Raw genomic sequence first — 24809 nt, 5'->3', positions numbered from 1 at the left:
AGGAGGCAGACCCGTGTTATGGGAAGACAAAATTGTTCAGTGAGGTGTGGCAGGGTGGAGGCAGACACCGATAAGCATAGCTCTCACTTATCCCTTCTGGGTGGAAAGCCGCACAGACACCACACAGAGCCTGCCCAAGGCCTGGCTAGGCCTCAGCCGCCACGGAGCAATTTCCACGCTCGCTTCCAGGAGGCTTGAGGCCAACCTGGTTTAAACTCCGCGTGCTGAGGAGCTCAGCAGGGAATGGCGACTCCAGCCAGGTAGGTTCGGCTCTTACCATCTATTCTGATAAATCTGCAGCCGTCATGAACTAAACCCGAGCGTCTGCAGACTGTGACAGGGGAATTTCTCTCCCGCTTTCCTAGACCAGTGCTTGGACGAGGCTCTGCAGAACTTTTAGCATGGATCCCACCGGGCATAATACCGAAGCCTTTAATTGCTGCAGGAGTTGGCCTGGAGTCCTCTATTCCTTGAGCGCTGTCGAGACAAACGTCCCAGCCAAACCATCAGCCCAGGCCGCCCCTAAGCGGGAGGCAGCAGTTGGGCCAAGCGCTGCGGCGAAGCGCTGAGCAATTTGCCGGCATCCAGCCTGGCTTTGACTCTCACACAGAAAGCAGTAGGTGTGACTAATTTGGACCACGTACCTACAGATCATTTAACGAACCCAAGCCCTGCAAATCAGCACTGCTCTAAAGCCGAGGCAGCAGTGCCCCTGACATTACCTAGCACAGCTTGGTGGCCACCCTCCATGTAACTGTGTATGTGTGTGTATGTGTTAGGCCCACTCTGTCATGACAGACCCCACTAAGTTACAATAGACCCCACTAAGTCACAACAGACCCCACCCACAGGGGGCTTTCCTATAAATAGCCCGTTACGTACAGCAGGCACTGGTTTGCTGCAGTACAAGGTGTGGGACAGTGGGAGAGGAAGGAGGTGTGTGTCCTGCTCGGAGGGGGAGGAATAGGAAATTTAGGTTGGTGGCAAATCCCGTGCGAGGTTTTCTTCTCCTTGTTCTCCAATTACGAAAGAAATCTCCCTCCACAGCTTGGAAAATAATCGGTAACATTCACAAATGCTGGATTTGTTGATTGTAAAGTTAAAGGAGGTTTTGAGATTAGGGATCCTGACCTTGGGTCTAGCTCTTCTGAGGCTGAGAATCCAGGCTGGTGTTTTAGCTGGAAAGCAGAAATTTTGAGTGAGCAATAACAATAAACGAGCTTAATGTTGGTTTGTTATGCCTCTGTCAGAGGAGTTTTAAATGTGGAGCCCTAATTGCAGAGAGAGACAGGTTAATAATGAGTATGTGAAGCTGGCTGGGGGTTGCTTTAATTTTAAATTTGTTTTGGAAAATTTTATTCTTTTTTGTGGAAGGAAAAAATGTTTTATTCACTTTCTAGAGCTATTTTTAATGGGGGACAGGGAGGGGAAGGCATGAGCTGTACTTTTTGCGTATAACCAGTACTTTCTTTCTCTGTACTAAAATGGTAGGGGAAAGAGAAGAAAAAAGGTAACATCAGAAAACTAGCCCCTCTCCCCTAGTCTGCTTGATCAAAGTATTTATAAAAGTTTTTTTTTCTTTTCTTTGAGAATAAATACTGTTACTTTGTGAAATATATAGGATGAAAAAAATTGTGTTTTGGTGAAATGGGACTTTTTAAATTAAGATTTGGCCAAATATCTTTAATTGTACTGTTTTTTTTCTATTGAATTCACCTTGCATGCTCAGAAATCCTTCCATTACCTTTTTAAAACTCCAATATCTATTTTTTTTAGGCAGAGCAATGGAGAGATGTTGCTGAAGAGGCTTGCCTTTTTTTCCTGATGATCCTCCAAACCTCCTGTGAAGTAAGTCAGTGATGAAATAGTTATAGTCTGGGTAAAGCTTTTAGTGCTGAACATCAGAAAAAAAAGCAATGGGAATGAGGCTGTAATTTTTCTTTTTCTTGGAGAAGGAAGACTTTTGTGGTCCAGTTGCCATACTGTCAGCCAGAACTGATTTGCAAATGAAGGGTCTGAAACTTTAGCAGGAGCCTATTGCTACTCCTAGAGTTCATCCCATAATTTTCACTTTTCTTTTGTCTGCTTTATTGCTCAAGGGTAGGGCCAGGTGCCAGCAATATGACAGCAAGGGGTGAGCACTGCCAGCAGATCCATTTTAGGCTTAGTTATGAGTATCCCAGGTGAAAAGTGTTAGCTAACAGAATCTGCCTGAAGTGTCAACCCCCATCTCTAGGAGGACACTCCATCTGGGATGTCATTTGAGAAAGAGAAGAACCTGCCCAGGACTCCTCTACCTGTTTCCAAAGATGTTGGCTGCAGCTTTTAAGCCTCCATTACCAGGGCAGTCCATGTTTCACGTACCCACCAGGACTTGCTTTAGAAAGATGTTAGTGGCTGGTGGGTGACTGGGACCTGGGTGGAGTGGAGCATCTTGGGGAGCTTGCAACCTGGCTCTGTTTTGGCTTCTGCCAGATTCCCTGGGGTGCCAGCGGATGGGATTCATGGTCAAACAAGGCTGCGATGTCTGGCTGTAAGCTTGCACCTGGATTACAAGGTAAGAATGCTTTATTCCAAATGAAAAGAAGAAGCTCTAACAGCTCTGGTAGGCAGCCAGATAGCTTGCCTCCACCTGGAGGGTGCTTACTGGGGGCAAATAGTGTCTGATAACACCAGTGAGGTCCTAAAGCCAAGGCAGAAAAAAAGTCCATCTTGAACAGTACAGTCTTCAGGAAAGCTTGGGAAGACCTCCAGTTGTCATGGACTCACAAGTGAGAAATACTTACTGTTCTTGTAGAGATGAGTCTAAAGGTGAAGCTGATTGTTGAAATATATTTATTTTTATTGCTTTGTGGTGCTTCACACAACATTGCCATGTTCATATTTGTTCCTCGATTTCCTGTATTGTTTTACAAATTCATTCTGGCTGAGTTCTTTGTAATACTGCTTAGGGCTAACTTTCTCCCTGTCTGATGAATGGGCCTCCTAGAATGGAGCACTGATGTGATATGGATGGCAGTCACTTCTACTTATAGTGTCAAAGTATTTTTAAGTGTTTTGAAGTGTGTTTTCATCCAAACTACTTATTGGAAAGTGGATTCTTTGCTGCAAATAAATGTTATTTTGTTTTGTTGTCTGGGCCTTTAAGCATGGCATTTGGAGGCCTTCTGGAGATAAGGGACTAGATACATTTACTGGGTTGTCTGCTAAGTTGTCCCATTTACTAAGGTAGGCTTATGGGATCAGTAAGGCAGCAGAATCTGAGGCTTCACATGGAAGAAACCTTTTGAGCAACGTATGTGGGTCTGACTTGCTTACAGTGGTCCAGGGTGGGAGAAGTGTTTCTCAAGTCTGATTTTCTGTTTCTTACCCAGCCATGTTGTCTTAGGACAGGTGGGCTGATTTGCTGCAGGTATTTCTCAGGGGGTGGTGAATGAGCTGTGAAGATCATGTGTAGCTAGGATTGTAATCAAACACTAACTCAGCAAGCTGGATCCTATAACTCTGTGAAACTATGTTGAAAATATTCCCTTTCTTCTTGGAGAAGGATGTGCTTGCAGCATCTGATTTCTGGGAATTCTTCCTTCTGCATGGGCTCGAACAGAGATATTTCAGTGGGATACACTTAGGCCTGGAAGAAATCTGAAATTGATTTTTTTGACTGATTTATCTCTTTGGCAGACTGCCAGGATCATAACTGTTCAGATCTAGGCTTGGTTTCTAGATGGGTTAGGGGATCATTTAGGGCTAAGTTGTATTTTATTATATATTATAAGGAGGCATTTATTTTTTTGTGTAAACAAGTTGTACGCTACTAGACAGTGTTCCTAACAACCTCCTTGTCGTTTAGTTAGATGCTAAAACATGGATTAAAATCCTCACTGATTGGGTAAAAATCTTTCTGCAGTTATTTCTTGACCCTTCTTTGTCCTGGTGTCAGTTACCCATCTTTGGCCCAATCTAGGAGCTTCAGTACAGCAGCTGAAACCAGACTCTGTAAAATGCTAGAGTGGTATGTTTGACCTGGTGTTAATTACATGTGTCAGTGATATTTAAGTGGCAGAGAGAGGGCAGATGTGCCAAAGATCAAGTTTTGCTGGGCCAAGATTCAGAAGCAAAACAGGACACTGCTTTTATAAAGAGAATCTCTGGCAACTTCAGTACTGGATCTTGGAGACCAGAGCCCACAAAAATGGATGCTACTCAAGTTTGCTTTGCTTTGATGCAGAAGGCAGCATTAGATCTGGTATAGGGGCTGGCGGAGTGGGGATCAGCATATTTCTGGTGTGCTTGGTTTTGGAGCGGAAGAGCTGAGATGATGCCTTGTATCTGGGCAGGATGTCTTCTGCTGGGAACAAGACCAACTGCTTTGTCATCTCTTGACCAGCTCTCTGGCATGTCAGCTACAGAGCTGCATCCTGGAAATATCCAGCTTAAACGGCAAGGCTGTTTCTGACCCGTTTCCTGAAATGTAAGAAAATTTTGCTACGGCAAAAGGAAATAAGGCTTTCCTGAGCAATGAATCTAGTGAAATCATTATCATTGCAACCTTTACAACTCCCGTGTCCTTGTGCCAAGCTGTGTCTCATTCCCCAATCTAATGATTTTCTGGGCAAGAATATGTACAAGATACATCTGTTTCTGAGCTGTTTGTGGTGTTTAGCTGGCACAAAGTCCTGGGGCTGACATGTATTTCCATGTTCATAGCACAGGAGAATTCTGTTTGCTTTCCTCTTGAGAGATGTTAACTAGGCTTGCTTTCTTTCTCTCCTTTGCTTCTGCACCCTCCCCACACAACTCACAGCAGTTCTATAATAATGAAAGATCAAGGGGTGGAAGTGGGAGAATGTGCTCAATATTTTTAGAGGAAATGGAGAAATCAACAGAACTATTGCATCAGTGACTTTAGAGTTAGCTCGCAAGGTTGAAAAGAGTTAAATATCCTCAACTTAGGAAGAAGAGCTTGATATGACTTAGTATGTGAAGTGCCATCACCCAGAGAAAAATTCTTAATTTTCCTGAAATGGAGGGGAAAAAAAAAAGAAAAACAATGGCTGGTTAGCAAACCAACTCAAAGTAAAACTATAGCACATTCCTTTTTTTTTTTTAAACTAACAAGGAACAAGCTGCAAAGGGAAATGGTGGAGTCTTCATCTTTAGTCTTAAAGACAGAATGCATGTTTCCTTAGATGTCCTGGCCAGTTGGATGTTACTGGGCTCAGTGCAGGAGTTGGGTTCTGTTGTAGGTGTTACTCTGGAGGGTCTTGCTTCCCCCTTCACGTCCCTGAAATGCAACACAAAGCTTCACAGTCACATGCCATGTGAGACAGGGTCTTGTAGTGGCTGGTCTAATGATTCAAATGACTTAGTAACCCGAAAGCAGATATTGGGGCCTCATTCAGGGCTGCATCTATCTGAAAAAGGGGAGTTTACATTTGGGATCGATTCCTAAGAACTGGGGGTGTTTTAACAACCAGAGTGGTTTATTTTGCTCTTTTCCTTCAAATATCGGAGTAATAAAACTTTCCCCTGTAATGATGCCCAATGTATCTGGCAGGAGCTGGGTTGTTGATGAGCCAAGACCGATGCTCCCCACTGCCTCCTGCCTGGTGCTCTGACTGAGGGCTCCTTGGTTCTGGGCTTATATGGCACCAATCCATGGATGAGTGTCTCTGCTGGAGTACTGGCAGGGTTAAAAACATGCTGGGTTAGCACTGGCTGCTGTGGGGGTCTGGTTTGCTTGAACATCTTGGGGTTTTCTTTTAGTTCCCCTCCAGAGGTCTCTCTTCGTTCTGTAGGCTCTTCACATCTTACTTTGCAGTTCAGTAATGAAGCTTGCAGACAAAAATGTATCGGGAGAAAGAACATACTGTACAAGCCAGGTTCTTGCATTATTTCTCTGACTCTGCTGTGGTCCTGTGGCAGCTGTTGGCCAGAAGAGTACTTTTTAGCTGCTCCAGCATCGAAGCTAACCTACAGAGCTTAGTCTCATCTGGTTTCAGTGGGGTAGATGAACTTGTTTGCTCTGCATCTTCTGTATAGCTTAAAGCTCTCCTAGATGTCTTGCCGACCACAAGTTCCTCCTAAAAATGGGGCAGGACACCTTTTTGGCTGCCTTCAATCCATGGAAATTTTGCTGAGCTTTTCTGCAAAAGGGGAACAATGCAACCTCAACAGAGAAGTTAATTATAGCAATGGAAATTTTTCTTACAGACTTTCTGACGTGAGGCTGGTATTGCTTTTCAGCAGGATAGAAGTCTCAGAAATGCCACTTTTAATGAAAAATGTTTTAATGGCAAATACTTTCCACAATGTAATGGTTATTCTTGGGTTTGTCTGAATCCTATTGAACCTCTTTTTTTTTTTTTCTTCAGAGTTATATGTAATATGGTTTGGCTCTGTCTTTTTGCTCTTGCTCAAATGCAGTCCTGGTTTAGGTGAGGCAGATGCCAGGGAAATCATGGGAACTATGATGATTACACAACTATTTTTTGTTGTACTTAGACTGTGATTTGCATTGAAATGCTGAATGAAGTAAGACAGTTCTGAAACTTTGACTAATGTATATTTGTTTCCTCTAACCCAGCCCCTCTAAAATCATAGGCCTTATTCTCCCCTCTATCTTAAGCTCCATTCAGCTTGAGATATTCCTGATTTATCTGGGCTTAAACACAGGAGAATTCTCCTAAGAATTGATCCTGTGGGCTGATTGTCAAGGAAGGACTGCCTTGGATGTCAGCAGCAGGTATCATCTCATCCAGATACAATCCTGAAACAGGGTTCTGGCAACAACCTTTTTTTTTTTTTTTCTTCTGTAATGATGCTTATGAGAAGAAGGCAGAAATTTTCAGATATCTGAGATCCCGTCTGTTCTTATCCTGTTCTGTCTCTGAATGGAGTCTGAACTGTGTGTTGTTTTCCGGGCTTGTGGTGCCAGATTTGCTGAGTTCCCCCTCTTCTCTGGAGAACTGCAACTAGGATTAGGGAGAGCTTAAGCTAGCTGGGAAGGTGTGAAGCAAGTTGTTAAGCAGGGTCATGGTGACAGATTGCCACTGGCACTAATAAAAGTAAAGGCCTGACAATCTAGTGATATTTTTGAATACTGAAGCAATTTCTATGGCCTTAATAAATGGAGGAGGGATGGGAAGGGAGTTGGAAAAATGATTGACCACAAATAAATTAATCTGTAAGCTGTGAAATAATGATTAAAAAGCCCAAACCTTTTTAGGTCACTACAATCTTCTCTTAGGATCTCATGCAATGGCTGACAAAGCTCCTCCAGCACCATGCTGTGCCCTGGCAGGCACCTGCCTTTGTTAAACCACAGGTAATAAAGTGGTGGGACTCTGCCTCCTGATGTCAAGGTGACCATAAGTTTGAGTGGGGTGAAAAGCGGATTAGATGCGCTCATGATGGACAAGCTCATCCATGTCTGTTGGTCACAGAAATCTTTACCCCATAGGAATTTCTTCAGAAAGATTCTGCGCTTGAATGGACCTCTGCTCTTAAGTGCTGGGTCACCAGAAGCCTGGGTCCTGATAAAGCTCCAAGGCAGCATCCTTTTGAGAAAGCTGAGGTCTTGGCCCATAGCTGGTGTTTAGCTCCCAGCTGAGTTTCTCATGTCTGCATCTCCTGAGGATCTAAGACCACTCTAGTGGCATTGAGATCACCACCAGGTGTAAACAGAGGCTGCAATCCTTCCTGGCCGTGTTATTCCCCAGGTGAGGTTGCTTTTCACCATGTAGCTGTTCAAGGTCTTTGGGCTGCCTCTCTTCTGTGTCTTGGAAGAAAGGAGATGGCCACCAGTGCCCAAAGAAATGTGCTCGGTTTCTAACTGCAGGAACACATCTAGGGTGAATCACAGTTTCTGCAGCACCACGGGCTGCGGGCAGGTGCTGAAGTACTTCCTATTGTGACCATCTTTCTGGGGACACAAATCAACTCTGCTTACTGTCTGAACAGTAATACACCCAGTAATGAGTTATGGAGCCTTCTCCAGCACCCGTAAGTATCAGAGGAGAATCAGCATCTTCAGCTATGTACCCACCCAGGCTAATACCAGTTCTTGCAGCTGGAATTAATCATGGCATTAGGCAAACAACAAGAGTTCATTAGGACCAAAGGTGACTTTAATTTAATTGAAATATAACTTGGCAAGTAAAGAGGCGATCCAGTTCACAACACCTAATGGGAGGTCTGGGTTATATATGGAAAAGTTAATGGCCATAAAAATATCCAAACAACATATTTGTGCACGTGTTCCAGTAAAAGTCCGAGCCAACTACTTTTTAATGGTTTGGGTTTTCAAATGTATATATTAATGCTCTTAAAATAAGAATGAGACTATATGAGCACACATAGCATAGAAATATGAGGAGGGTGGGGGCGTGAGGGAGGGGAGCCTCATGCTTGGGACAGCATCGGTGGAAGCCACTTTCCTCCCTGCGGTGGAGGAGGCTGCTAAACCTCTTTGTTCCCCCAAAACTTGTGTCCGAGTAATGGATGTAGCAGCCTTGACCTTGCAGGTTGAGGAATAAAGCTTTTTTTTTTTCTCCTGTTTCTTGTGGTGGTTTTTGTATAGGTGCAGTACAAACGTACCTAAAAAGAATGCTAGTGTGGCAGTTTCGTGTATTTGAGTTTCATACACAATTACGTGAACATATGAAATAAATGAAGAGATTTCAGATGATGATATTTTCATTCCCTTGTGAACGACCACCCACAGCCCCCAAAATAATCATATTCAAATATTAATTAAATCAGGCAGCCTGTAAATCAGTGCAGCAATGCAGCCCTTTTAACCTCCCCTCTCTCCTGTAGAAAAGACTCTTCCATTTCTGCATAAACACTGCCCCATAAACGGACTCCTACATAAAATATTATTTATATTTTAGTAGGTAAACATATGAGATTATGCGCACATTGGCAGGCTGTGACATCATGGACCAGCCTGCAGAGTATGTAGCTTTATACCTATTTACTCGCCAGGTTTTCTGTAGAGAAGGGGCCATCTACGTTTTCGTGGGGGTGTAATCTGTATATCCAATCTGTTCTTTGAAAAAGACCATTGAAAATAACACTAAAAACTCACTGTTCTCTTCCCAGCGGTGTTTCTCCTCCCCCTGAATTTCTTGTGCATCTTGGTGAAAGGACCCATCTGACGGGTCGTGGTGGAAGATCATTTTGTAATTGATTTCACAGGGAACTAACCAGTGCTGGTAGTTCTTTGCAAATATCATGAAAGATTTGAATGCTTGATTCTTCAGTGCTGAGATAGAGAGGAGTAGGTGAAAGGAAAGTCTGAGATTATAGATGGGTTAAGAGCGCATATGGAAGGATATTTATGCATAGAAGTTGAAGGAAAGGGGGAAGGGGAAAGAAAAAGCAATGCAGAGGATGGAAAATAGAAGGGTCACGTAGGGCTTGGGAGATGTTAGCTGAATTGCTTGCGCGGTGTGATCACTGTGGGCAGGTCACTTGGGGTGTCCGTGCTGAAAGGGGGGGACTGCTACAAGGTGCTGGGGGAGCTTGCGGGCAGGCGCCGGGTAGGAACGCGTCTCTTGATGGCTCAGCTGAGATTTCCATCTGGTTTTGCTTAGTGCCTCTTGGGGTCTGCTCTGTCTTTTGGTGGCCTGTGTGCCTGTTTCTTGTTTCAGCAGTTTCTCTGATGGTTTTATCTCCGTCTTTTGGGTTCTGGGCCACTAGGGAGAAGCTGGTCTTTTCACCAGCTGACTTGTGCTTTCAGCAGTGCTCACCTTGTAGCCGAGCTGGCTTTAAGCACTTCCTCTTCAGTGAAGCAGCTGTCCTGGAAACTTTAAGAAACCCACGGTTTGGGAAGAGGAAAATCAGAATGAGATAAATTGGCAAATGAAAACCTGCTGTCACAGACAGGAGGTAGTGGACTTCCAAGTCCCAAGGGGTGGAGCGTGATTGAATGCTAATAGTGAACCCCTTTCATTAGCTCTGCAGGTAGGTGAGAGATAAGAGCAGAAATGGCTGCTAATCTTGGGTTTTAGCACAGAAAAGTGTCTGCCAAATACAGCATCCTTGTGCTGGAGCTGTCTCCAAAGGGCTCTCCCCAAAAGGGGGAGCTTTTAGCCCACTGCATGGCGTGTCCCCCAACTGGCCGGCCTGCTTCACTCTGTTGGAGACCCTGTTGGAAAGAAAATGTTCTGCACCTTGTGGATGTGCCCTGAAACTCAACCATCCTCTCTGGCATGTGGGGAAAAGAAGGTGTGAAAGTAGCACTGCTTCACTGAGGAAGCCGTGGTTTGAGCAGCTTCTTATCAGAGCTTGGCTACCCCCTAATCCTTGTAAAATCTTCCCCCAGAGGAGGTCACCTGCTGTCTTCTATTGCAGGGAAAAGGAAGCGCAAGGAGGTGAAAGGACTTCTGAGTTTTTCTGTAGGGGCTGGCAGGAGATCGCAGCCCATAAGCCCTCCTGTCTGTCTGCTGCCTCAAAAGGCCCAAATGCCTAAAGAATTTTTTTAGCCACTGGTGGCATATTTGACCTTCCCCAGCACTTCTGGCATGTGGTGCCTTGACTAGTTTTGCAGGTGTGACTGCATTTGTGAAGCAACCTTGAAGGACTTTTGCTTTGGACGGGTAGCGAGCTGTCACCCAGCGTGCAGGAGCGTGGTTCTGTCACCCTCAGCCTGGTGTCACCACGTACCAGCTCCGACTCTTGTACCCTCTTCTGGCTGCTGACCCCGTAATCCCCCCGCGATCACCACCTGGCAATGGGGAGCAAGCAGAACAGCTGACCTGCACAAAACCTCTGCGGTGGGTGTGTTTGTTCAGCACCGAGGTGGCCTTGGGTTGGCTTGGTGCCCTTCAGCTTGGCTGAGAAGCCAGGCAAAATGAAAATGAGCCAGCTGGTCCTCTTCAGAAATCCCTTTAGAAGAGACCTAGGTGGTGCTCAGCTCGGCTCCCCCCCCCCCAAAGCTCCTCAGAGGCCCTCTCTCCACCACTGCTCTGGCCTTCTGCAGCCTCCTTGGCTAAACCACTACGGGTTTTCCTGCTCTGTTGGGCACTGGGGGCTGCAAGAGGCACTGCAGCCACGTGCAGGGATGGGCTGGGGAGCAAACTGGAGGACAAGCTGTGATGACAAATGCGTCCAGGCTTCTCCATGGCTTCAACCTCAGCCTTCTCCCAAGAACCAGATGTGCCCATTGTTGCAAACTTATTTATGTCCAAACCCAGGGGCTTTCTGGGGGCCTTTGGGGATGCTCAAGCCCCAGCTCTTGCTCACGTGCTGGCGCTGAGCATGTTTTCCCCAGCCTCTCCCTCCCTCGCTCCTCAGTTTGGAATTGCTCATTGCCGTGCAAAGCCAGAGGTGCTGGCAAAAAACGAGGAGTTGATGGGGCTCTTGTGGGCTTCTGTGCAAAAGCAGCATTTGTCACAAGGTGAACGAGGTAAACTAGTTCCTAATTAGTCTGCGCAAAGCGCCTAATGCCATAAATGTGGAGCGAGGGCTGTAAATTCAGCCCGTAGCTCGCACTGTGGTAATGCCCTGCATAGACAAGCCCCAAGTCACAATTCATTACAGCTCTGCTTCGTAGAGCCGGTGATGTTGTGCTTCCCTTTGCTGAGGGCAGATTGTCAAGCTGTGACCCTGCCTTAGTTAATTAACCTTCAAATGGGATTTATTTTCCCTTAGTTACTTGTGTGTGCACACATTTGGTAATAATGACCGCCTGCTTCCCTCGCATTTGCTAAAAGGGGAATAAGTCATTTGTTACAGTGTTTTACCAGGGGTAAAAAAAAAATAAAATAAAATAAAAAATCCGGGCCTCGGCTTTCACGGAAAATTGATAGCTTTATGCCAGAAAGAGACAGTTCCATCACAGCCACTTCTTCAGCTGTCTGCAAATATTTGAAACCCTGAGATATTTAATGTTTTTCAGATGGCGATAAATCTGCAATAGCGCGGGCTCGCTTGAGCTTAGTGAGAGATGAAGTGAGATAGGAGAAAACGCATGAGCCGGCACGGGAGAGGTATTGCTGGTCACACTTCTGCCGATGTCAGGACAGGTTTTCAAGACCTTGCACATACCAGCTGGCTTCTTTGCCAGGGAGAAATATACACAAACATGGGCTTCCAGTTCATTTCCCATCCAGTTGTGAGCTAAATGTTTGCTTTTTTTCCTTCTCCCCCTGCTTTTTTTTTTATTATTTTTGCGATCTGACGTTAAAAATATGAACCTACAGCTGGGGAAGGAGAAATGTCACTGGCTGAAAGCTTTTTTGCATCTGGCAAGCCTGAGACATCGCTTGGGGTTTGTTTGCTTAACCTTTTGTTTGCTGTGTGGCAAGTTGCAGAGGCATCGATTGCTTTTTTTTTAAAGGACTTAAAAATAGCCACAGCATCTCCACGTGCTTCGCTTGCAGTGTTGCTCTGCCTGGGTAAGCCTTGGATAGCTTTCCCCTGATGCACCTGATGTGCCCTGGGCTCGGTCTGTAGGGAAACGCAAGGGTCCAGGAGAGGCACTGGGGTCCTGCTGAATTACAGATAGCTAACTGCAGCGGAGGCAGGTAGCACTGGAAGGCGGGAACCTAAATGTTTGCTGACCTTTTCCTTTGGAATTAAGGAGTAAAATGGTCACTGCAGAAAATGTTTTATTTGTTGGGAAGAATGGAAGGACAGTCTCGTTTTCTGGTGCACCTCTCCTGCCAGGTGAAGGGGCCGCGGGTGATGCCTGCAGGGTTGTGTGTGGCCGTGAGCCCCTGCCCGGGAGGGCAGAGGGACGGGGCTGCATCTCGGGTTGGGTTTCTCACTTCCAGCCCACCACAGCTAAACCAAATCCCCCACCGCAGCTGCGATGCACTGATGGTTTTTGTCCAAGTGTCTGTTTATGAAGTTTTAAAGAGACAAACACCTCAGCAATTTGATTTTGGCAAACAGCTGTAAGCCAAGTGTGGAACAACAACAAAAAAAAATCCCTGTAAAAATCAGGGAAAATGCCTGCGAATTTCCACACATTTCACAGAGGCGGTGTGGTCTCGGAGGCAGCAGGGTGGTCTGGATGTTTTAGCACTGGCGTAGAAAACAGGCGCTCCTGCGCGCGAATGCCAGCTCCACCACCGATGCTCCGTGTAGCCTTGGCGAAGGCACCTGACCTTTCCATCTCTTGGTTTCTCTCTTCTCCCCTCTTACTTAAAAATGAGAATTGGTGGCCCCAAACCTGGGTGGTGGCCAGCCCGGGCTTGGCGCAGCCCGGGAAGGTGGGGCAAAGGTGGCTATGTTCCCGGGTTTCAGGGGCGGCCAGGACTGGAGCTGTTCCAGGAATAAAGAGCCTCGTTGACCTCGATGGAGGCCCCGATCCCGTAGCACAAGCTGTTAATGCTTAAGCTGCCTCCCACCTTCCCGCTGTGAGCATCCCGGAGAAGTGAAGAGGTTTTTCCAGGAGTTTGGGGTGCCGAATGGGATGTAGTTACCCAGGCAGCCTGATTTTTGGGTGAAGCCCAAGCAGCCTCCCCACCCAGCTCTCACATATTCGTACCTCTCCGAAATGTTCCCTTCTGGGCTGGGCTTTCCCAGGCTTTGTCTCTGGTCTGTGAGATTGGGTGGGAGGGAAACCCTTTTGGAAAGGAGTGAATTTTGGGCAGAGCTGCAGCAGCTAGAGTGGCTGAAGGCTGTTTTCAAAGAGGGGATGAATGGGAAAGAGCTGTGGGAAGAAGAAGGGGCTTGCTGGGCTGTGAGTTTGGGGACAGGGCTGGGAATGCAACCCAGGCATCCCAGCTGGCAGCTGCCCTCCCTGGTGCCCTCCCCTGCCAGCCCTTGTGCTGACCATCCCGATCCATCTGCTGCTGAATGAATGGAAAGGTTCCAGTGGGAATTGGTTCAGGCCCTAAATTTTGAGTGTTCTGAGGACATCCAGGGCCTGCTGCCAAGTTCAGCAGAGATTCGTAAAAATGTGCAGTTTGCCATCACTTTTTTTGTCTTCTGCCATTTCAAGAACAGGATTAGGAATTTAGGTGAAACAAAGAGGGAGGAATAAGAATAGCTGGTAGATCAAGTGTCCTGAAGTCGAGGATGTTTTCCAGCTGCCCCTTGCTTTATCAAGTTGAGCATTTTTCTCCTGTTTGTCCTATGGGTGACCATGGCAAACCCACAAGCTGCTGTCCGGGGGATGCGAGCAGGGACCGCTCTGCACTTACCCCATTGTGCCCGCGAGCATCCCCGAGTGTCTGCGGGCAGGGAGCTGCCGGGGCTCTGAACCTGGTGCTTCCCAGGGATGTCCTAGCTCCTCACAGGGTTTTACTGCATCTTCATGCCCACTGTGGCCTTCCAGGAGGTGTCCTCTCCCTCTGCAGGATTTCCTCTGTGGAGGACAGGGCGAAGCATCCCCACAGAAAGCAACTGGAAATCAGAGCAGTTCAAACTTGCAGCCAGAGCTGTTTTGGCAACCCAGAGTCCAAAGGATGTGAGAAGCTCTGTCCCACCTCTCTATTCTCCCAGGCTCACCCCTATTAATGATTGCTGTAGAGCAAACAGGGCATGTGACGTGGTTGTTAGCACTGCTCTTTTGGCTAAGATTATCTCAGGTCAGGGTGCTACACTCTGACATTGAAGTCTTACTTCCCCCCCCCCCCCCCCCCGTCATATTGTTTTTATTCTGATGTATTTCTGGGCTTAATTTTATTTCCTCCCATTATTCAGCTTAACAGGAACCTTGCCACAAGTCCTGCTGTCTTTGAGTGCTAGCTCCTGCCAGCTCTCTGCTAAAAGGTAAATAACTGGAGAGCTACCTAGCTGAACAGTCAATAAATACTGCATGTAGCTCTTCTGGGAACAAATATTGCTTCCCTAGACCCACCCAAATGTTGTTCTGCATAACTGGCTTAAAACGAAATAACAGAGTATCGTCTTGAATATCATGACAGTATTCCTACAGTAACAGTGGAAAGTTCTTGCCTGTTGGTTTCACAGTACAATCTTTGTGACTTGAATTTTAATAATCATTGCTCTGCTGAGCAATCCAACACCTCCTTATTTCCCAGTTAATGCACTTAGCTTGCCGTCGTTTCACATTTTCTTGTAGCTGGTGGTTCTAGCCTAGTTGGGCAGAAAGCAGTGATGAGGTATTGCTTTGCAAAATGCTATTTTCACAGACTATAATATAATGCTTTTACCGACGTTTTGTGATATATTATCAAACACAATGGGAACCCACATACTTTTGCCAAGGATTTAAATTCTTCTAATATGTTTTGTAGTGTTGTCGTTACTTTTCATCCTTTAATTCCTTTGTATCCAGATCCAACAAAGCACTTAAACAAAGCACTGTGAGAGCTTTTGGACAGCCCATTTACCTGCTGCTGTCCCACTAACCCCATTTGGAAATTACAGCTCTGTCAGTAATGAAGCTTTTAGAGTAAACTTTGTGTTCCCTGTGATTTCTGTGGGGAATGACTCCGTCCAACAGCCCTTTGGCTGAGACCTGAAATTGGGCTGTGGGGGGGCTCCAGACATCTCTCTGGAAGGGGTGTAGGGGTTTGCCATGGGATGTTTTGTGGTGTCTGCAGACCAGCAGCTGTGATCACTGTGGGGCCAGGACCTGCTTTCTGCGGAGGGGACAAGGACTGGCACATCTCTCTTGCCATAGCCTTGTCTCTTTCCTATTGCAGGAAGGAAATTCCAAAAGGTTCAAAACGTTCTTGAAATGAGAAAGTAACTGGAGGTCCAGATTTCTGTTTAAATGTGCACTCAGTGGTGGGAACTCACCCTGGGACACACTGCTTTGGAGCCTGATTCACTCCTGCGTAACTCCTGATTCCTGTATAACAGCTTTTAGCCTTTCAATAGGTGTGCGTTCCTCGTCTTGGCAATGGCTGTAACTCAGTAGCAAATGTGTTTAAATACTTGGTACCTCATTTCCCTTGGGTATAGGGGAAATCTTGCATCTGTGAAGCTCTATAGGCTCTTTGCTTATTTTTTTTGCCTGAATTAGTTCTCTGAGGTCCTTTGAGCTACAAGATCTCCCTTCCTGGAGAGGGACACCAAGTACTGATGCTGTTTAAGATGAGAGCTGTATGTTTTGGTTCAGGAATTGGAAGGAGTGACTGAGCCTGGGAGCACTGCTAAGCTCTGCAGAAGGTCTGGGAATCTCCTGCTGGAGAGGGGCAGGAGCACGGACTCCACCTGAAGGCCTGTCCCGCTGGGCTGGAGAGCCACTTCACTTTGGCATGGGGCTGCAGAGCTCTGGTGAGGTTTCCCTTGTCATAAATGAACTTTTTGGCTTCTTGTGCACATCCAAGCAAAGTGCAGGCAAGGCCATACATATATTTTGACAGCTTTTAATTATCATACCATAACTTTTTAAGTGTTATGACAATGTCCTGTAATCACGGGTCTCAGAAGACATATCCTTCTCCTTTTAATGCTTTGGAACAAACTGATCTCTGGCCTAAACTCTCGGGTTAGCTGGAGTTGCACCATTGATGGATTTGGACCCATGAGTTCAGCGGCTCCGGCAGGCTGTTTGCAAGAGTCAGGCTCTGGCAAGTGATCGACTCTGAGCTCAGCTGGAAAAGCTCGTGAAATGAAATCACTGTGCTTTGCCCATTAGGCTTGGGATGAAAAGCGAGTCTTAGAGCTGCCAGTGGTTCATATTTCATGCACAGAGATTTACTTGTATTAGGACTGTGATGAGTTTGAGAGAGAAAGAGGGAGACAATTTGTAAGCCAATGCTGAAATAATACTTCCCTATAGTAAGTGTATAATGAGAATTGTTGCTTTTATTGGATTGAATCAGTTTAAGATTGTTTAAGATATGCAGGTTTTGAACTGTGAACTGTATCACTGGCGATTGACCTCCCGTGTGTTATTTTTACATCATTTATTTCTTGACATCCTGAGTTTGCTTCTGAGGTTTTCATTCCTATTCCTCTGTTCTTTTGCTTTCACACCTCTTCCCTTAATCTTTCCTGCTCTGACTTTGGAAGTCTCTTTCCTTGTAATAGACATCTAATATTTGTCATAGACAGCATACACTTTCCACAAAGAGTCTCTAGACAGACTGTAGCATGTGTAAGCAAATTTGAGCTGTTTTTAATCAGAAAGCAATTTGGCTGCAGTATCAAAGAGCCTTAGAGATCTTTGCTCACGTCACAGTTCAAGGCACCTACACTGGTCACTTTAGAAGTATCCTTCATTTGCATCGTGTGGTAGCTTAGGTCTTCTGGAGGTTAGATCTTGAAGAAAAATTAATCTGTAATTTTGAGTCTGGCATAAAGACCCCACCACAGCTGCGTGTCCCAGTTCCACCTGGTTGTTGACAGATTTCCCAGTAACTTGAAGGTCTTGGGGTTTGGATACAGTGGTTGATCAACCTTTTTTGATCCAAAGGTTAATTAAACTCCTGACCAAAGAAAGCTGCCCGTCTTGTGGGTCCCTTTCAGAGCAAGTGAGCCTCTCTGCAGTAAGCAAGGGAGGGAGAGCTGATTCCACGCTCCTCGGCTTTGGATGTTTCCTCTTTGGTACGGGATTTTGTCTTCCATATTCTGCATTTTGTGACCTCGAGAACAAGCTACTGATCCTGCCTGTTTCTTTGGGAAATGGCAGATGTCTCACAGCAGTGACCTGGTTCCTGGTTTGGGCAGGTGGTTTAAGGACCGTTGCCTGAGAAATCAGGGAGTTGGGTGGCAGATCTGTTGGATCTGAGGGTCCTGACTATCTCCGTGGGCTGAGGAGCCACCTGTCTTCTGAACCATCCTCCAACGCTCTCCACTGAGCGCCCACCGGTACTGCTCACTCATGTTAACGTGGGGGTGTGAGGATGTAGCATGACTTACTACCCACCTGTGCTTCCACTGCGCTTAAGGACAGACTGGGGGAATGGGGCTGTGAGCAGGGAAAGCCCAATCAGCCGATAGCCCTGCCCTACCAAACTTACAACTTAGTTCTGATCTGTCTTTCCCAATTCATTTTGTGCACGCAGAAATGGCTAGGGAAGTCTGGAGGCAATGAATAGATGTGGTGGTCCAGAGATTATGCAGAATTTTAGAACGAGATGGATGCATTAAAAAAGGTGTTGACTCGTTCTGGAATTACATTGGCACTTGTGTCCTGTGTGGAGGCGCTCATCCGTATCTGTGGTGGATGTACTGGTGATATGCACATACGCAGAGCATTAAGAGACCAGAAAGTTCCTCGCGTCTCATTTGCAGCAAGACTAGACATCAAACTGGTTTTTGAAAAGGTTATATTGAAACTGCTGAAAATCTGTTGGAGACCTGAGAGAAAACTGGGATCTCAACCAAGAGGATTTGTTTCCCCTGGGTGATTTCTGCTTTTCATCAGACTCTGATCATATAGTCTAGCTCTCTGCATACTTCCATTGTTCATTAAAACAGGTCAAGCATGGAACATTTTTTGCCCCAATACCTTTTGCCAGAATGTCTGTTTATGTATATATGTAAAAGGAAAGTTTATTATTTGTACCACCTCTCCCTTTTCCCCACTTGTGTGCGTAAAGCCTCTATAACACACCTTGTTCGGTTAGGCTGTCTTGAGGCAGGCTCATTGCTGTGCCAAACAGCCATGGCAAGTGCAGGGAGCACAGCGGCGTCCCTCCGGCAGCATACATCTGTGCCCCTTCAAGGCTTTTGAGAATGGTTAAGAAAATCAGTTGTAGGAGGAAGAGCAGGAGAGACGAGGATAAGGACTACTGTGAAACAGTATTTGACTTTAAGGGGGTCTGGAGTAGCAAAGCCATGCACTCAGATTTATTTTGGGTGCTGTGGAGGAGCCCGTGCCTGCTGTTGGTGTGAGCGTCTGCGCTGTGGGCACTGCGATGCTGTATGGGGAGTGAGAATTCAGGCTCATCCCACCTGCCTTCGGCACAGCCTGAGCTGGGAGCATCCAGCAGTGTGCTCGCAGAAGCCAGCGTGAGGATAAGGGGCCCGGCCTGCCTTCAGCACCGCGGGTTGTGGGGTGGCACCAGCCCAGGGTGCATTGTCGGCGGCTGGTGCCCTGGGAGCGCTGCCAGCCAGCAGGCTGCTGCTGATGGGTGAAGACAACTCGTTGTCACAAACCAAACCCCCTGCAGGGAGCAGAGCTTACTGTCCCCAGGCACAAGGGACCGGGGTGTCACGAGGCAGAGCCCGTGGTGGCTTGCGCTTGCCTCAGAAAGGCTGCAGCTGGTTAGCCCAGGAGGGGTTGGATGTCCTGGAGATTCCTGCCCTGCCCCATCCAGCCTGGCTGTAGCATTGTGCTGCGTCTCCTGATGAGCAGTCAAAGGTTAAAGTGGACGACATGGTCCTGTCATGCTTCTTGGGTCTGGGTGGCTTCTGAGCAGTTCAGGCCCTGTGGCTTGAATTGCAGACCTGTGATGGGGGCATCTCCTCCCCTCAGTCTGAATCTGGAAGCAGGGTGGGCCCACGAGGACATCCCTGTTTTTTTTTAAGGTTGGGATCCTTCTTAGGAATCCACTTCACCTGCATCCACTGTAGGCTGCTTTCATACAAAGATCCCACCAGGAGTCTGGCACAGGTCAATCCTAAGCCCGTCACGTCGCCCTCACCTCTTGCCCCTCACTTTGCAAGTGTTTTTTTCCATTTGTTCTATCATGACTTTTGAACTGCCCCCATTTAAGACTAAAATGAGAGAGATAAAAATGTTCTTAATTTTAATTAAAACAAAGTTTATTTTGTTATTTCATTAGCTGGCCGTGTTATTTCAGGGCTTGACAGTAAAGTTATACGTTACCCTGTGGGTACTTCTAATTGTGTTACAGGATTTCTCATTCACTCTGTCCAGAACAGTTCGACTCCTGTGCTGAACTCCATCCTCCTGCAGCCTGGAACCAGCACTGTTAATGAAAAACACTCCAGTAATAACAAGGAGCTCTCGAGGGCTCCAGATAATTGGGAAAAGGTACTATTAAGTTTACTGGAAGGCAAGCCGCCTGAGCTTTAAGAGCCTACTGCTAAAGATACCAAGAAACGGGGCCTGATGGTTTGGGAGGTAAGATAAGAAGGTGGAAGCCGGTCAAAATAAACCAGCAGACCTGGGGAAAACAGTCCCCATCTGTAAATGTCAGCACGGGGATTTGTCAGCCCCGGGTGCAGCAAATTCCTGAGAGAAAGGCAGGAGGCGAGGTCCTCCCCTGCTGCGCTGTCGGGAGAGGGGCATTGCCAACAGTACCCGCAGGACCGGTGGGAAAATCTCCTGCTTGAGGTGGAAACGTGGGACTGTTGAGGCTTTATTTCTGGATGCAGGAATAGTCTCAGAACAGAACCGGAACTATCTGAGCCAGTCCTGGACACCTGGTCCCTCTGCTGCCTCTGGCACAACGCACCTTGAAAGGAGAGATAGGAAACCGCAGGGGGGCTGGTGGGGGCCATGCTCCCTACACGTCCTTTCCTATTCATTAGAAGCTAGATTTGCTGAAATCCCAATCGTAAATCCTGGTATCTTGTGCAGTGTGAACCCAGGGTGGCTGTAAAATGCTTTTGCGGGGAAACTGAATAGAGAATTACATCGATTTAGAGGTGTTTTATCCTCTGTCCCTGGTATAACTGCAGTCACCGCTGCTGAAGTTGCGGTGCCTGGAATTTATTTGCTTCAGCAGAGAAGGTGCAAAGGGAGAGAAGTGACAGTTTAATTCTTCTCTTGTGTTCCGTGCGCAATTTTAATGTTTTCAGGAATATGTTTAATAGGCATTTAAAGCAAAATTAATCATACGAAGAATTGAAGGGGGCTTTGAGGATAGCGGTAAAACAGGATGGAGAAGACGTGCTCAGCCCCCTGCTCTGCCCCAGCGTGTCAGGCGTGCAGGAGGCAGATATGTGCGTAATTTTTAGAGCTCCAGCCAAGCACCTCCGACTTAATGGACTGAGTCTGTTTGCAATGGTTTTTGCTCTCCTATTCTGTGGTGAGCTGGGAGGTATCATCTGAAGCTTGGACAGCGCATAAGCTGTCCTGTTAATTTTCCTCCCCGCTTCTCTTGTTGGTTGGCATTACAGGCTTACGTCACTTGGTAAAAATATGAACTTGTGTTTGATCCAGTGCTTGGATTTCCAACAGGATTGCACTGTACTTAACCTTCAGTATGTTATTGTTTTAGTAGTTTTGTCCAATATGAATAACACCTTATACCATAACATCCTCGGTGGATGTAGAAAGATGTTCCAGAAAGAGCTGAAAATGGTTCCAGGAAAGTCTAGCTGTATGGCTTGTTTGATTTTTGCTGTTTAGCCTCTTAAAGTAGCCAGAGAAGGGGGAATAAAAACATTACAAAGGATAAGTTGCTGGATAAAAGATATTTGGTTACAAACCTTGTCAACATTAATAACTCACATCTCTTCAACAGTGCTCTGAGTTGTCAATAAGAAACAGGAATGAGCCAAGATAAAAACGATCTGTCAGAAAGCAGATTGTATCAGAAAGATAATAGAATCAAATTAATTTATGGTGAGGAGATTTCGCAACAGACAACGGAGCAATACTGGAAACCACAGTCCAATGTTATTCCTTTGAAGAAACGTTGTACTTATTACAGCTGTGACGATTACAAATGTTTGGTTTAAAAGGCTGTGTTGCAGTCTGGAGGAAAAAAACCCAGCCTATTTATGGTCTCCAGATTTTAAAGATGGGAGCTAAAGAAAATAAGCCCGTAGACATATGAGCTCAGGCTTAATATTTCCATCTTCGTTTATGAAGGGATGGTTAGAAGATGGACCTGCCAGCCTGAGGGAAATTTGGATGTGTCAACATTTTGTTGAGTTTTCAAGATTTTTGGTCCCCAGTTAAGAGGAAAAAGCCAAAATAACCAGTCTCTCCTGAGTAAGAAGTTCTGACTCAGTAGTGCCAAAAAGTTTAAATTTGTCATTCTTCTCTGAAGAGGTTAAACTGTCTCAAAACAAATGATTCCATTTGCAGTATCCATTTTGACTTGAAAAACATGATTTTAAACTCAAAAGAGCAGTTTGGTCTGGAATATTTTGCTTCAAACTGGAAAGCAAAACCTTGCATTTTGTTTTTTTGGGAAGCGATACTTTTGTTTTCCTGAAGGAGCCCTGCTTTTCTAAAATTTGACATTTTCTCTTGCTTGGGGGCAGGAAGAGGAAAAGACTACCTGGATTAAACAGTATTTTCTGGTGGAGAGGAGGAAGGGAATGAAAATTTCTTGTAATGCAAAGCTAGGACCTCTTGGTCCTAATCCTAATGAGGACCTCTGTTCTCTTGATTTTATTTTCTTATTAGCTAATGCATGTAAAGCTGTCACTCTTCCATGGTTCAAGATCTCCGACTGCTCCCCATGATCCTGCTCTTTTCCCTTGCCCATGGCCCTGGATGGGGCACACAGCTGTGCTGCTTTTGGGGTGGGAGGAAGTCGGCAATGCCCAGTGTGACCTGGGGCTGTGCCTCTCCCTGGCTGTAGCCCTGGTCTTGCCCACGTAAACCTGACCTCAGAAAGTTCAATGTTATGTGGTTTGCAGCATGCACAGCACAGTGACAGACCTCTTATCCCTCAACAAAGCAAGTGAGGAGCAGCCAGAGCAGTTAGGTGTGCTTTTGTACCTCCGTGCCTTGTCTCCCTGCAAGTGTCCTGCGCTCTGGCTTGGCAGGGGGCAAACATCTCCTTCTCTGTATCCAGATCGGTGAAGCCCATACTGGCTTTCAAGCATCCTCCAGCTGAGTGGAGGACTTGGAGTGGTCTCAGATGTATTCAGTAAGGTTTTTGTCCCTGTTTCTTCCTGCCACCCCATCCCCTTTGTGCTGAGCACCCCATCTACCCTCAGTGGTGCTGTATATGGAAGTCTGTGGCTGTAGTCAAATTAGCAGGGTAGGAACATCCAGCAGAGAAATCAGAAGGGATAATGTTCCCCAGCACCCGGATCCTCCCCGCCCAGCGTGCTGCGTTTCTTACACCTCAAAATAAACGACCTGCATCTAAAGTATTTGTTTTTAAAGGGCTGAATCCCTCGGTCCCTCCTTGCCATCAGGGCTGCCTGCTCCTGCCAGCCCTGCGTGTGGGCACCGTCCGCAGCGCGCTTAGCGCTGAGCCCCCCCCCGGCTTAATGACAAGTTCTCACTTTGTTTGTTGTTGTTTGTTTTGTTTTGTTTTTTCCCCTTCCAGCCAGGCTGACATTTAATTCTGCCTTGGCCGGTTAAATATAACCCCGAAACCCGCGGGTGAGAAAATGTGGCTCTGTCACGCTCGTTTCAGAGGAGCCAATTAGCAATGGTGATCCTCGGGACTTGGCAGCCTCTTCCTGGGCACCCGGCAGCCCTGGCCCTGCCTGTCATTCCCGGGATAAAGTGCTAGGAAATAGCCCTGTGGTTTACTAAGAAAAGCAAAGCAAAACAAGCTCCCTCCCCTGCTTTTGCAACCCCACAACCTGTGGGCACACTTGATTTGCAGCTGGGATGTGGCTCTGGGGCTGATGCACTGCCCGTTCCTTGCTGGCTTTCCGCCCATTTTCCCCTGGTCCAGCAGCTTTCCATATCCAGAGCATCCAGTGCAGAGGCACAGACAGGGCATAGCAAAAAGAACGATTTCCCACTCCTCTAGGTGCAGACCTAGTGTGCGCTTGCCGGATCAGGCCACGGCACGCCTAACCCTGCGCCCTGCCGGCGGCTGGGCCTGTTCAGTGAGAACTGGGGAAAACAAGCTGGGAGTGGAGCGATTCTTCCCCTGACACGTCCTCGATGTTGGAAGCTCACCGACATAGAAGGGTGGAGGCTGCATCGCGTTTGAGTCAGTGATGTCTGATGTTGAATTTTCCTTTTATTTTTTAACCCACCTGGAGGCCTCTTGGTCTCCCCAAAGCCTTCAGTTCCTGGTGTACCTTTGACATGCTGCCTCATCCCTACAGTGGTGTGACTCCTTTTTGTGGAGGCGTGAGGAGTCGGGGATGGTTTTGTTCCCTGGAGTCCCGTTCAGTTTGCCTTCTTTGCATAGAAAACTTCAGAAGCCGTCAGTGCAAAGGTGTCTTTCAGAACTTGCAAGGGTTGTGCTCCAAAAAAGCAGCAAGTCTGGGCTACTTTAAGCCATTTTTGGCTAGTCTATGAAGATCTCTGCTACTTCCCAGAAGAGCTTGCCTCCCTTATGCTTTTAAGACCTGTTTTTTTTTTCCTTTTTTTTTTTTTTTCCCCATAAGGTTCCTCATTTTGGCTTGATACCTGTCCTTCTTCCCCTTCATGGGCATCAAACCCTACGTGGTGAAAGGTGAACCTCAGAGGTGAAGGACACCCGTGCTGTCCCTCAGGTATTGGTGAGCAGGGCCAGTCGGGGCTGTCATCAGCCCTCTGACCTGCGTGCAGTTACCCTTCTGGTGGAAGGAAGCCCTGGTGCTCGCAGAGCAGGCAGTGCCATGGAAATCCAGCACGTAGGTGGGCATGTGGTGTTCTTCAAAGGAAAGGGACAATTCCCTGTCTGCTGCTGTGGGGATTAACTCTGTGCCGATCTCAGGGGTTTAGATGCTGTTGGTGTTACCACCTCGTCTGGCAGTCCCGTGTGCTGCTGCATAACACCCATTCTTGTAGTGCTTTTGTACCTGGCAGTAGGAGGACACCGTGTTCGAAGTTGCCTATGGGCAGGGGAGATGGAGATGCCCTCACCCACCAGCCATGTGCTACCTGCTGCTCCTGGGCATGCGTGGGTATGGGGACAAAAGGACATTTTTGCAAAGGCTCTTCTGGTGAGCCCCTTTCCAGTTACTATCTCACATCTGGTTGATAGCCCAGCTTCGATTTGCTGACTTAAACTTGTGCATGATAGATGTTTGTGCAGGGTGCCTGGACATCACAGTCACTTCTGTATTTTATATCTGACTGTAGCTTATCTTCAAAATGTTTT

General features: G+C 46.8%; 1 long non-coding RNA gene across 1 annotated transcript in view; it reads left to right on the top strand.

The window, feature by feature from the left end:
* Positions 1-899: 899 nt before the first annotated feature.
* Positions 900-24809, top strand: part of LOC308199135 — a 201208-nt gene continuing 177298 nt past the window's right edge. Inside the window, exons 1-3 of the long non-coding RNA XR_013954410.1 lie at positions 900-976; positions 1777-1848; positions 2476-2557. This is a non-coding gene — a long non-coding RNA (uncharacterized lncRNA). The remainder of the gene's footprint in view (positions 977-1776; positions 1849-2475; positions 2558-24809) is intronic.

This window comes from Anser brachyrhynchus, assembly GCF_964034855.1.
Source record: "Anser brachyrhynchus genome assembly, chromosome: 8".
NCBI lineage: Eukaryota > Metazoa > Chordata > Aves > Anseriformes > Anatidae > Anser > Anser brachyrhynchus.
The sequence above is the reverse complement of the archived record's forward strand: the minus strand, read 5'-3'. Positions and strand labels throughout refer to the sequence as shown.